The following is a 13,085-nucleotide window of genomic DNA, read 5'->3' on the forward strand; positions in this document are numbered from 1 at the left end:
TCTCATCTTGCTTGTAATGTTGGATGTAGAGATAAAGTGTTTTGCAGATCATTGAGACCTTCAATTCATTTACTTAAAAGAGCCAAAGACACACTACCTGGTTTAACATTTGAATTATGCAGGCAGAGTAAGATGTAGTGTGGCTTCAGCAATCCAGTTTTCCTGTGAAGTTACAGACCCCAGAGTGCCATAGAGAAACTCCTTCAGGCGTACTTCCCTTAAAGCAAACGAGCAAAGCAGCTGGAAATCATTTTCATGCAAATCTAATTTTTCGAGAGCTTTGGTGTGCATTATCCATATTGTCCAGGCATCTGCAACAAAAATGTAAGGTCAGGCAGACCTTCTAGGGACCTTTACCTCTTGCCAAAAACTGTGTGCAAGTGCTTGGAGTATCAAATCCAATTTAATATCAGCCAGAGTCAAATGTAATTAGGAGGATAGTCGAACTGGAAACAAAATATCAACTGGATTCCAGGATCAAGTATACCTATTTTAAATATCTAATATTGTGGGGCAACACACTTCTTTTTACTCCTGGGGTTGGTATAACACTATAGCAATAGATCTGTGCCTCTTGAATGAGGCACCATGGGGGTCGGAGCTCAGCCTAGACATTTAGTTTGTGATCTTAGGTAATACACTCATGTGATTAAGATTAGCTTTGATTTAGCCCAAAGTAAATAACTTCATTTCTTTCTCCTATGAAAGCCTGAACTTAGTTGTTAAAGGAGTAGCATAAAGTCTCAGCCTCAGAGTCACATTAGGCCAAATTTGCCATCCTATAAGTGTGGCCTTCCTCCTTATCATTTAAGATGGCCCCTAGAGCCTTGGACATCAAGTCTACATTTCAGCTAGTATAGGGAAGAGGGCTGGAAAAAGAAGAGAAAAGGAGAGGGAAGGGAAGGGAAGAGAAGAGGAGGGGAGAAAAGGGGCAGGTAGAAAGGAAGGGGAAGGGAAGGAAAAAGAAGGAAAGGGGAAGGAAAAGGAAGGGAAGGCAGACAGAAAGGAAGGAAGGCAGGAAGGAAGTGCTTCCTGAAACTGCTATATGTATAGCAGTTATACCCCATTAACCCGATCTCCTAAATACAAGAGAAGGAAGACAGAGTAGCCTTTATCCTACGTAGTTAGCCAAAAATCTTCTTGAAGTAAAAGGGAATAACAGATAGTGATTTTTTTTTCATTTTTCAACTAAGAAGAACCAGGTACAGTGGCTCCTGCCTGAAATTGGGTACTCAGAGGATAGAGATCAAGGCTATCTCCAGTGAAGGCCATTCCAGGCATGAATGGGTAAGATACTACACACACACACACACACACACACACACACACACACACACACACACACACACACACACACAGGTCAATGAAATAGGCCCCTCATGGTAGGACACATCTCAAATCTCAGCTATGTGGTAAACAGGTAGGAGGATCATGATCCTAGGACAGCTAGGTCAAAGCAAGAAACCCTCTATGTGAAATAACGGAAAGCACAAAGAGCTGATGGAATGGCTCAAGTATTTAGAACCTAGAGTTCCCACCCTCAGTATGGCCAAGGAAAATAAATTCTACTACCATCTAGGAACACTTCACTAGGGACCAAATCTTTGCCCTTGAAAGATCCTCAGATCTTAACTATAGCAAATATTTCTTCATCTTCTTTAAGGAATTAAAACGGGCACTGTAGAACTACCTTTTACAAGAGAATACATTTTTGTGTTGATTCATAACTCTATCAACACAGTAAGACCAAGTTTATGGGGTCAGGGAACAAGGAAACTTCAGATAATGACAATGGTGTGTCTGCTTAGACTAAAGATGAATTAAGTGCAATCACTCATTTCCTCAAATGACTATAAGACCTCATAGGACTTTATAGTCCTCTTCAAAGAAATTTCTACTGTAAGTAAAAGCATCAGGAATGATAAACAATCCACCAGTGACTAGTCTTAAAGAGAGATGTAATAATACATGTATGAGAAGTAAGGAGAGATGAGGAAATGTGACATCTCTCAGGATTTGCAGCAAGGGCAGCAAGGTCCTACAAACCAGTGTATAAGACAAGTCTTGAGACTTCCTAAGGTGGCCTGACCTGCAATCCTAGCCATTCAGAAGGCTGAGGCCTGAGGATGGTGGTTTGAAGCCAACCCAGGCAGGAAAATCCATGAAACTCTTATCTCCAGTCAATAATCTGCCAGAAGTGGAGCTGTGGATCAAATGGTAGAGCTCTAGCTTTGAGCACAAAAGCTCAGACTGTACACAGTGGTCAGGTCTGAGTACCAAGCCTCAGGATCAGTGCAAGAAAAAAATAAAAGGCAAAGAAGGAGATAAAGGACAGAGAAAAAGTACAGGATGTGATGAGAATATGAGTAACTGAATTAGCCAATCAAGGAGGTGTTCAGTGAGGGAGAGACACTGTCCCAGCAGCCTCCTGTAGGCTTACTAAATGGTAGTCAAAGCTAAGACCATACTTACAAACTGCTTGCAGTTAGCAACTGTGTTTGCCACAGGGTCTCCTCACACTCTCCCTTGGCTTTTTCACGCAAAAGCTGGCATTCTACTATTTGAGTCACCCTTCTAATTCCAACTTTTTACTGGTTAATTGGAGATAAGAGTCTCACAGGCTTTACTGTCTGGGCTGGCTTCAAATGGTAATCCTCAGATCTCAGCCTCCTGAATAGCTAGGATTACAGGCAGGAGCCACCAGTACCTGGTTTGTTTATTTTAACTAAACTTTTTCATTTTAATATGGACTCTCTCTGTATATATTACATATATATAGAACGTATATGTATTTCTAATTCACAGATAGTACATGGTTAAAATCCTAATCAAAGTTGTTTTCACATAGGAAAGAGAGACATCAGTGCCCCAAGTACAGAAAAATATTTGAGAACTTGCTTGGACTATAGCAGAGAAATCAGGCTAATGGAGAATCTGGAAGGAAAGGTATGGTTCATGCTGAGAGATGCAAGGCATGAGGGACAGGATGAAGGGAGGGTTGTGATGACAGTAGCCTGAGTAGCAATGTGAGTTGGAGGAGGAGAAGGAGGAGGAGGAGGAGGAGGAGGAGGAGGAGGAGGGGGAGGAGGAGGAGGAGGAGGAGGAGGGGGGGGAGGCGGGGATAGCCAGGGTATGGGGCAAGGCGGGGTATCTGAGAAGGCAAGAAGGGTGATAGAGATGGATATATGGGAAGGAGATGAGATATAGGCATGTGGAATGGAGGGTCAGATAGCTGGGTGTTTGCCAAGAAGGGTGATTATGGAGCTACCTTTAAATCATTCTTATTTTCTCCACGATGTGGCGAGGGAGGTCATCAACTGAGAGTAGAAGGAAGAGATTTTACAGGTTTAAGGAAAGAAATGCAGAATGTTAATCTGGAAGAGTGGGAGAGGGCAGATGTGATGTTGATGTGCATATGGGATCAATGGATGCTGTTCAGGTGCACTTGAGAGTCATGAATTATGCATGAGTCTGACCCATACTCTGTTCCGCCTCTTCATTTAGTCACTTGTGTGCAGGTGTGCAGGAGCAGGGCATTGTTATTAACCAGTTCCGGGACAGTTGTCAAGTGAGCATGATAAAGAAAGAAGGCAGGAAAGCTGGCCATCCATACAAGAAAGCAATTGTAATCAACTGCTATGGAATTTAATCTGGAAAACCCATAAAGAGTGCGCATGATTTGAGTAAGGGCCAATAAAAAAGTAATTGAATCACTGGATCTGAGTAAATATGTGGTGTTTGAAAATTGTGTTTGTGGACTGTACAGCGTGAGTGGGAAAGGTGAGAGGCAGCAGCAAAGCACTGGATGGTGAGTTTTACAATGGTAGAAATGCTGCCGATTTGAATAAATGACAGAATGGTGGAGAGAAAACGGTGAAGTGAGAACAAGATCATTAGCGGAGAGGGAATTTGGGATCTGAAACACAGGTTGATGGAAGGAGCATCCTTAAAAGGATGATGGTGGAATTGTGGAGAAAATAGCAAGGATCTGGGATCTTACTTCTCAAGGTGAGTGGTCCAGCAATTTGAGCAATAGCTTGTTAGGTATGAACATCTGAAGCCCTGCTACAAGACTACCAAATCCGAACTATTAAGTCAACCTGTCAAAATAGTTTGACAGGTTGTATATTATCCATGTCTAAGTATTTACCTCTCCTTTTGTCTTTGTTCCTCTTTTCCTAATTCTTTTGGTGCCAGTATTGGGGCTGTATTCAGGGCCTGGACATTGTCCCTTATCTTTTATGCTCAAAGCTGGTGCTCTACCACTTGAGCCACACATCCATCTCTGGCTTTTTGATGGTTAATTGGCAGTGACAGTCTCTTGAATTTGTCTGTCTGGGCTGGCTTCAAACCAGGACCTCAGATCTCAGCATACTGAGTAGTTAGCATTCTACCTGGCTTTTCATTTCTTTATTATCATTATTAATGTACATTAATTGTATATTAAAATGGGTATCACTGTCACATTCCTCTACATGCCTATATCCTGTTTTGGTCATACCCATCCTCCAAACTCTCATCTATTCCTTCTATCTCTTCTCCCTCTCCCTGTTCCCCTTCCTGAAGTTTGGAAGACACTGAATTATACACTAAATATCTGTAAGACAGAGGTTTGCAGAATGAAACAACCAATTTAACTACTTTGTACTTTTGACAAAGGAAGAGATAAATATGTTTATACTCATAATGAACAGCACAGTGGAGTTGTCAGTAAACTTAGGTCACTTGTTTTCTTGTAGCTAAAACCAAACACATAATGTGGAGTGAAAGTCCTAAGTTGTGTAAAATTAGTTTGTGTGATATCAAATGTATGGTACGTAACTTATGTTAAAAATGAAATACTAGCCAGCACAGTGTTTCACACCTGTGAACATAGTTAGGAAGAGGAGAGAAGAAAGATTACTTTTTATTAAGTGTCCAAGAGCACTTTAATAATTTTAAAAGTCCTGAAATTAAAGATTCACTTTTTGAGGCCAGCCTGAACAGAAAAATTGAGAGATCCCATCTCAATTCTTAAAAACTAGATTCAGTGATCAACACTCATCTTCACAGCTATGGCAAGAAGAGTAAATAGGAGCATCATAATACAGGTGAGCTCAGGTAAATTTCCTAGACCCAATTTGAAAAATAAGGAAAGAAAAAATGCCTAGTGGTAAGGCTCAGGTGGTAGACTACCTGCCTAGCAAACTCACAACCCTGAGCTTAAATTTTTATACCACAAAATAACAAGTAAAGACAAAATGCTGAATATTGTTACTATTCATATTATGCTGCATTCATATGTATAATATTATGCATATGAAAATACAATGGGTGTATACTTTAAAAAAAGACCCTGATACTGATATCTGCCAATGGTTTCTTCTGGAATTAAAAAAGAGGCAGATTTGGAGATTTAGCTATTTGTAGGATTTATGTTAAAAATAAAAACAGATCTGAAACAAATACATAGAACCTTAACATCTGGTCTATCTTAGTGCACACATGAATGTCTCTTATAATTATTTGAAATGCTTTTCATTTTAAAATAATACACTAAAATGATACATAATGGAGGAGAGATTACAATTTACCACTGAGCCTTGGAAGACAGACATTGAGGTTAAAAAATAATAATAATGACCTGGTCATTTTATCCAGCTACCCCTTCTCTTTATGTTGTAGTCACCAAAGCCTGTCTTGATCCTGGAATGTTCTATTCTCTTCTTCTCCAGCAGGGCCGGGGGCAGCATAAGTACATCACATTTTCCCTGTACAGCAATTTAGCTTTGTTGTTCTGTCCTTTTTTTCTAAATCCTCCCTGGGTAACTACTTGCTACTTTACTGTATAAATAATACTTTGCTCACCAACAGAGTTCCTTCTCTAAAAAATATTTGATGCTATTTTATGTCAAGTAGTTAGAGGAGAGAATAAATATACAAGTATAAATAATCACGAATGTACCAACAAAGGCCAAATAGTCCATCTTTTGTAAATACGCATGGATTCAATTTCTTCATCCTCAACAGAGGGCAAGCATTCAGCAAATAAAAGAGAGAGAGAGAGAGATAGTTGAGAGGTGTTTTGCAAAAATTACAGTGATGACCATAGGAATTACTTATTTTTTTCTCCATCTGACAATCAGGGAAGAAACAGCATGACCTTCTAAACCAGAAACCAAAAGCAATTGAGTTTACCTGTCTCTCCGTGAATACTCAACAAGCTGAGTTTACAAGCTGGAAAGCCCTGAATTTGCTGAACAAACTCACCCACATGACCTTGATAAACATATCCTCCATGAATTAATCAACCGATACTTGATCAAAATTGATGAAAATTGATCAGTGCTATTATACTGCAAAATCAACCAAGGCAGGTAGATAGCATTGTTATCTTTTGCTTTTTAAATCATAACTCAATAGTCAAATTTCTTTTGTAAGACTAGGATAGTTTTTTTATTTAAGCAAAGAACATAGACAATATGAGTTAGAATGACAAAGGTGATGGTGAGCTGCATTAATATGACTGCATACAATGTAGCAGTGTTTCCCAATACTCCTAATTATCACTCCCTTTTTAGACTTTTTTTTAAATAGCCACTCATCCTATAATGTTTTAAGATGTCAGATACATTGTATACCTCGTTTACATATTGTGTATACGTATATAGACTTCCTATTAAAAAAATTAACCAGGTAGCAGTGACTCACACCTGCAACCCTAGCTACTCAAGAGGCTGAAATCTGAGGATTGCAGTTTGAAGCCAGCCTGGGCAGAAAAGCCTGTGAGACCTTGATCTCTAATTAATCACACACAAAAAATCCAGAAGTGGTGGCACTATGTCCCAAATGGTGGAGTGCTAACCTTGAGCAAAAAGTAGCTCGGGGTCAGTGCCCAGGCCCAGAATTTGAGCCCCAGGCTAGGCAAAAAAAAGAACTCATTTTATCCCTGCTATGAACACGTTATTAAAACATTAATTTTTCTCACTTTTTTAGTTAGCTTACATTTAATAACGTAAGGTATTTGCACTGTGATAAATCCATCCGTCCATCCAGAGTACTCTGAATAAATTCCCTCCTTCCTTTCCATTCATTCCTTTCCCCCTTTGCAGACAGCATTTGGTGGGTTTTGTTATGAGATATATATATATATATATATATATATATATATATATATATATATATATATATATTCAATCCATTTCTGGGCATCTCAGCTTATTCCAGAGTTTAGCTTTTGCAAATTATCAAGAAAGCAATTACCAAGAAAGCATACAACAAATGCTGGGAAGAGTGAAGGGAAGAAGGGAAAGGGGGAATCTTTATATACTATTGGAAGGAAGGAATATAAACAAGGTGCATCCATTATAGAAATCAACGTGGAATTTCCTCAAAAAAAACTAAAAATATCATAAGCTCCTGCTGTACCACACTTGGGCATATATCCAAATGAGTGACAGCCAACCAGTGTATAAGAGTGATACCTGTGTACCTATATTTATTGTGACTCTATTGATAATAGCCAAGGACCAATCTGTGTCTTCTTGCTTGTACTGTCTTCCTTGTTGAGAGTAGCTGCTGAACCATAAAGTCTGACATTAGGTTATCTCAAACTTATACTTTCTACTCATTCCTTACTTATCACCAGGTTTGATCAGTACCTTAAGAGCAGATGTTTTGAATGACCAGGGGTGCCTACACTGCTTAGAAGCTCAGACACTGAAACTAGAGATTTATACTTCATAACCTCCCAAACCTAGGAAGCTTACATGATCAATCTGGGCTTTCATTTTTTCTCTAAAAACGATGAATCTTGTATGGTCTTTTTCCAATAGAGTTAAAGATGGAATCAGCTAGTATGTGTGATGCACTTAGAACACTGGCTAGTGAACATACTACTCAATCCTAGGAAGTCACAATAACTCTAAAACACTAACTGCAATGTAGAGAGTTCCCTTTTGTTGGACGCTATTGAGCAGAAACTAGCTGAGTATCAGTCCGTGGTATTACAGAGCAGACTAGAGTGATCTTGGGCTGGAAAGACTCTCAACCCTATGAGGTCTAGAACTCAACGCCTATTCAGAACCACCTCTAATTATCTCCAAGCTCAAGCTCCTTGAATGTTTGGTCTGAAGGGAGTTGTTTGCGAAACTGACCAGTAAACAGAATCCCACATGGCAGTGGCCTGAAAAATCTTCCCTGTGTGGTTAGTGATGTGTCTCCAGGCCCATTCAACCACAGCACTGAGCACATTGGCTACTGGAAAGTTGGAGCCCAGTGACCACCCCTCACCCTGGTCCTTACACTGAAAATTCTTTGTTAGCAACCTAATGAGTGAATGACTGCCAGTTCCTGCTGGAAATATGTCTCGACCTTAGATGGACTGTGTTTTCCTTGGTGCTGACAATGAACAGCCTTCACGGCTGAGGAAAAAAAAAGAGACTGTATATCTGTGTTCATGCTGTGATACACTACCCAGGGTCAAACCACAAACTGAACAGATCTAGTTTAAAATATATACATAGCTCCAAATAACTAGGGACAGGGAGCTATTCCTGCTTAATTTTTAAAACTGGATATGACCGGTTATTGGTATGTTTCAAATTCAAAGCCACAGGCATGAATATCAAAAATCCACTTTGGAAATTAATAACCCAGTGGACTTTTCTTGCTGCCTTTCTTTTCTTCTCTTTTCTTTATGGGCTGGTACTAGGGTTTAAACTCAGGGGTTAGGCACTCTCCCATAGTCTTTTTGCACAAGGCTGGCACTTGCACCATACCTCCAACTCCAGCTTTATGGTAGTTAATTGAAAATAAGAGTTTCAGGCTGGCTTTGAACTCAGATCCTCAGAATCTCAGGGTTCTGAGTATCTAGGATTACTGGCCTGAGCCATTGGCCACCTTGCTATTCTTCACTTTTTTTCTCTTTCATCTGTCTTTATCACTTGACAATTCTTATTACCTGCTCACCAAAATCCCCTTCCTTCTTGATCCAGTGACTCTCATCTCACACATTCTCTACCCTTCAAACACCCCGTTTATTTTCCCTCTTGTCTCTCATCCCTTCAGGGAAGGCTTTGAACTTCTATCCTGTGTACTCTTCTCCCCAGGAACCCATCCAAATATCATCATCCATTCCAAGTGCTGTGGAAATAATGACACTTGGTTGGGAAATACTTCCCCACCTCACTGCATCTTGATTTACACACCCTGTTAATGTCGTTCAAGGTTGCAGCTGGAAATGGTGGTGCACAACCTGTAATTTCAGCACGCAGGAAGACAGCCTGAACTACAGGACAAGGCCTTGTCTCAAGAAACAAAAACCAAAAAAATTTTTTGCTTGTTTTGGTAGTAACACTGCACACATTCTGGGTTTAAATAAAACATACCAGTTTTACAAAGGCAATTTGATAATTGACTTATGATGAAACAGACCAAAAGAAATGTTTTTCACCTAAAGTAGTTGGTGCTGACTGATGAATTGAGGCATTCTGGACTTTGGTCCACATACCAACAGAGTTCTACTTTCAAGATGCCACTATGAAAAGACATCTCCAATGTCCCCACCTAAACCTAGCCATCTAAAATTAATACCATTCCTGCTCACTGGCTTCCATTTGCTTCCTCCAATTTAAATACTCTTCCTATTCAGATTGAGAAGCTCTTTCCCTCTCCTTCAGTCACAACGCACCACTGATTAGTCAGGCAAACCATCACTCCCCTACCCTCTGCCTTCTGTTCCTGTGTGTGTGGTCAGAAGTCAAGTTCAAATAAGAACAAAAGCTCAGCTGTTCACACAGCTTCTGGCCTCCTTCCTCTACATCCAACCTATCACCCTCTGAAATCACAAGGTTTCACTAATTCTTTAATTCTCCACCCAATAGCTATGTATCCAGGACCAATTTATAGGCCTAAAAGACAGTCCAAAGAGATATATACACAAGAGATACACAATACATCATTATGGAGAACTTACATGTTTCTTCTGTTTTGCTCTAGTGAATATTCTCAGAGCATCTTGACACTACTGATTCTCTCTAAGGGGGTGGGGTAGAATAAGCTAGGTGGCAGGGTTTTTTTCTTAAGGCTAACTGGGTAACATAGAGAATTGTTCTTCAGGGGCCACAGTGAGAGACTCACACCACCATCTTAGTGTTTCAGTGTCCCCTTCCAGTTTGCCATGGTACAAAGGGCAAAGTCAAGGGAATGTGAAAGGAATAAAGAAGTTCTTATTCTTGTTATTTATTTGCCTAGCCCATACCTCCACATGGGGTCAAGCCTACAAATGAAAGAAGTATGGAGTTGTTGTTTCTTAAGGTTCATCAAAAAAGCCTTTGACCAAAAAATATATCCCCCTCCCGGGTTAACTTCATAGTGAAATGTACTCGTTTGTTTTTGAGAATTAAAGCATTCAAATGTTAGGTAAAGGATATGTGAAACTGGTTAGTTTTTAATTCTTTGCTATCCATGAAGCTAGGTTCAACGGGCGTTTGATGATTCCAGTGTCTCTCACATTGTCACGTCTGTTCATTCCTGATGCTGTCAGGGACGATCAAGGCCTGTCTGGGAGGATATGTGGGTTTGTACAGGCTGAGCCCCAAGCATTACCAGGAAACACAGCACCATAGGCCATACACAGCCTGCGTTACCAATTACCTTTCATTCCTATTATAGTCAAAATATAGAAAGCCCAGAGGTTTACTACTCTAACATAATTTAACGAATGTATATAATCATAATATGTATAGTTTTTATATATAAATAGTGTGTGTAAATTACTTGATCTTCCAAAGAGAGTTTCTACCCTATAAAACAGACATCTCATTCCCCAAACTCCATTTACTGTGATCTGACTTCACATTGAATATGGTGACTGTGTTAGTTGTCTTTCCAGCACCCTAATAAATTCCCAAGACAATCACCTTACAAAGAGAAAAGGTTTATTTGGGCTTACACGTTCAAAAGTTCCATAGTCAATTTGGGCTCTCTCGCTCTGACCTTGTGACAAGATACTACACCAGGACAGAAGTATGTGGTAGAGAAAAGCCACTCTACTCAGCAAGGAAGGGAAAGAAAGAAGAGACCCAGTCTCACGATCCATACTGTAGATTCCCTCAGTGACTCAAGTCCCATTTCTTAGTGTTTTTGCTCTCCCTCAACCCCACCATAAGTCCAACTGGAGAATAAGCCTTTAGCATATGGGTCCTTGGAAATGTTCCAGATCAAAACCATAGCAATGACAATCACTCTGTTCCTCTAATGCATGTTTTTTTTTCTCTCCAGTGCTGGGAATCAAACATAGGGAATCAAACAGATGTTAGGCAAGCCTTGTACCACTGAACTGCCTCTCTTGTCTCCAGCTCAAACTTCCATCATCTCTTCCTTCTTCTCCAGTTTATTCTAACTCTCTAAGTCCTAGACTAAATTATCTCTCTTTCATTAAGTTTTCCCAGACTGTTCTAGCTTAGCATACTCTCTCCTCTGAACAATCCTAACAAATAAATTATAATCTGTTCATCGAGCACATGTCCTCTGCAATTAATTTTCTTTCTGAGACCGGGAATATTCTATAGACATAGATGGTGTGATTCACTATGTAGTCCACCCTGTCCTCCAACTCTTGAGTCTCCTGCCTCAGCTGCTTGAGTGCTGGTTTTACAGGCATGTGCCACTGCATCCAGAATTCATGAACAAATTCTATAAATTCTACTAAATTTTGTATTATCATTTAAGCCCAGATGATACATATTTCCAAACATCTGTCTGTGTGCACGATAATGCAATACACAAATAATTTAAGGGGAAAAAAGAACAATTCCTGCAATTCCAGTTAAGTGAGGAGAATTAACTGTTAGGCCAACCCAGTGGAGGAATATGAAAGTATAAAGCACAGGGAGGAAGCATTTCAGTGAAGTGGATGTGAGGTTCACAACGCAATGGATTTTGAGCATGAGTTGCCACCAGAAAATAATAGCACGCAAGCTTCTAAATGGGAGACGTTAGACAGTGGGAAGAACTTAGTGCACCAATATTTATGGAGTACCTTTGATTATGCAGGTGCTATTCTGAGTCTTGAAGCAAATAACTAGAAGTAATTGTCCTCATAGAAGTCACAGTCTCATAAAACCTTAGGACAACATGTCTTCTGGAAATTTATGGACTCTCATTCAATGACCTTCAAGTTTAACCAAACTTGTATGTTTGTACGTTTGTAATCATTGAGAATATTAAGAGATCTCAGCTCAGGTTTATAAAATTTATAAAATTATGAAGAGTTTGACATGAGGCATTACAATATAACAACATGAAGAACAAAAAGTAACAACTTGACTGTGGTTCAGAACTTTTTCTAATTTATGAGGACTGGAAGAAACTATCATCCTCCAAGAACAGATAGGAAGCTGCCAAGCATGGAAAACTTAGACTGTGGTTGTACCTTATCTCTGATCCAAACTGGCTGTGAGACCCTAGAAGAGTCACTTAACCTCTCAGAGCCAAGTTTCTCTAGATATAAAATGAGGACAATAACCCACACAGTCTTAAAAACAACATCTTCTCTTAACATTGTAGGACTCTATAGTTACTATAGGCTAGAATTTAAAGATATCACCCATTGGGAATGGGGAAAGAAAGTTTCTCCAAAGATAAGACTTTCCAGGAAATCAGAGTGGTATATGTTCATCCACCAAATAGTGAGCTTTGTTTTCTTTGTTTTAACACATTTCTCCCCCCTCCCCATCCGCCACCTCTTCTGCGTGTGTGTGTGTGTGTGTGTGTGTGTGTGTGTGTGTGTGTGTGTGTGTGTGTGTGTGTGTGTGTGTGTGTGTGTGTGTGTGTGTGTGTGTACTGGAACTTGAACTCAGGGCAAGAGCACTGTCTCTTAGGTCTTTTGCTCAAGATTGGTACTCTACCACTTGAGCCATAGCTCCAATTCTGGCTTTTTCATGATTCATTGGAAATAAAATCTCATGAACTTTCCTGCTGGGGCTAGCTTCAAACTATTATCCTTAGATCTCAGCATCGTGAATAGCTAGAATACACCAAACTCTCTCAAGTCTTCTAGAGACAAAGTTTGACAGAGATTGTTTTGAACATCTAGATGTAAG

This window comes from Dipodomys merriami, unplaced genomic scaffold (genome assembly GCF_024711535.1).
Source record: "Dipodomys merriami isolate MVZ:Mamm:240054 unplaced genomic scaffold, mDipMer1.0.p SCAF_31, whole genome shotgun sequence".
In the NCBI taxonomy this organism is placed as follows: domain Eukaryota; kingdom Metazoa; phylum Chordata; class Mammalia; order Rodentia; family Heteromyidae; genus Dipodomys; species Dipodomys merriami.